The following is a 2023-nucleotide window of genomic DNA, read 5'->3' on the forward strand; positions in this document are numbered from 1 at the left end:
AGTAAATTAACTTTCCTCTTCAGATCATTGCTGCTGTTTTGTTTTTAGACCCGTCTCCCATCTCCCTTCCCCCTTTCTCAGGGCATGGGTCAATGGGTTCCCCACCCCCATTAGTGACGGAACCGGGTCAAACCAGCTCATAAACCATTAACAGCAGCTCTAATTTTTCTAAGGTGCTTCAAGGTGAGTGTTGTAAAGCTAAGCTTTCTGTGTAAGAAACACATAACTCTGGAGGAGTCTTTTAAGGCCATTGATTTTGATTCCAGACTGATGAGAAAAACTACTAATAAACAGCATAGTTAAGTTGGAAGAAAACCGTTTGCTCCTCACAGATTTTTTGGGATACCTGAAGACATTATCTCAGAACAGACTAAGCATTCTTATTTACATAGAATCACAGTCTTGGAATCATAGAATGGCTTAGGTTTAAAAGAACCTTAAATGTCATCGAGCTCCAAATCCCCTGCTGTGAGCAAGGTTGCCAACTACTACATCAGGCTGCCCAGGGCTCCATCCAACCAGGCCTTGAATACTTCCAGGTATGGGGCATATACAGCCTCTCTGGGCAATCTGTGTCAGAACTTCTAATTGCCAGCACCCTGTAAGTAAATTTTTTTTCCTAACATCTAATTTAAATCTATCCTCTTTTAGTTTAAAGTCATTTCCCTTTGTCCTGTCACTATCAGACCATGTGAAATGTCGCTTCCTCTCCTGATTATAAACTCCTGTCAAGTACTGGGAGGCTGCAATGAAGTGTCCCCAGAGCCTTCTCTTCTCCAGGATAAACAAGACCAGCTCCCTTAATCTTGAGATTAATCTGGAGAGGTGCTCCAGTCCTTTGTCTACATGGCCCTCTCCTGGATCCACTCCAACAGCTTCACATCCTTCTTATGCTGGGGGCCCCAGGACTGAATTCAGTAATCCAGATGGGGCCTTACAAGGGCAGAGTATAGAGAGACAAACACATCTTTCTCCCTACTAGCCACACCTCTTTTGAAGCAACTCAGGATACTGTTGGCCTTCTGGGCTGCAAGAGCACAATACTGGTTCACATCCAGCTTTTTGTCCATCCAAACCTCCAGGTCCACTGGACTTTTCCACAGGGCTGCTCTCAAGGAGATTTTCTCCCAGTCTGTGCTTGTATCTGAGATTACCTCCACTTATGTGCAACACTTGGCTTTGTTAAACCTCATTAGATTTGCATTTGCCCAGTTTTTCAAGCCTGTTCCAAGTCCCTCTAGGCTCCCTCCCTTCTATGATGTCAACTGCACCAAAAGACTACAATTGCTTAATAGAGCCTTTGAAGACTCTTCTGGATAATATAGGGATTAAAAAAAAAAAAAAAAAAAAAAAGGGGAAAAAAAAAAGATGCAATAGAAATTTTAGAGCATACTGGAAGATTAGTAGATGTTTTAACAACAGTCTTTGAATGTCAGGAGGCAAGGGTATGTCTTAAAATTGAGACAGGACTCTAGTCTACTGATGATGTTGAAACTTCAAGAAATACTAATCAATATCCTAATATGGAACCAGTCTTGCTTACATATGTGCTTTGTATGAATTTTTGATAGTTGCATTTATATTATAATTTTATTTTGCTAAGTCAATTTTTACTAAATATTGTTCATCTATTATGTATCCAAATCTGAAATCATCTAAGTATGATGAGTTCCATTTACCCAAATATTTTCTTAATATGAAATAAAATCAGCAAATTTGCTGATTTTTAATTAAGATACTAAAGGTGGATACAAATCTTACACAAATACTACAGCTTTACTTTTTCATTTTTTACACTTCTTTTTTTTAGAAAAACAAACCTTTCAATATGCACGTGCAAAATTGTTTCTGTGAAGCCAAGCAATGTTAGGTATGACTCGTCAAAGACATCTAAGGAAATGTTTACCTGGAATTTCTAACTGGTCAGCTATATATGTAGAACAAGAAAGGTGGTTTTGTCTATCTAATCTAGTATTGGATCAAGGTGTAATTCTCAGATGTTTTGAGTGTTCTTAAATGCAAG

Source organism: Tetrao urogallus (genome assembly GCF_951394365.1).
Source record: "Tetrao urogallus genome assembly, chromosome: 1".
Taxonomy (NCBI): domain Eukaryota; kingdom Metazoa; phylum Chordata; class Aves; order Galliformes; family Phasianidae; genus Tetrao; species Tetrao urogallus.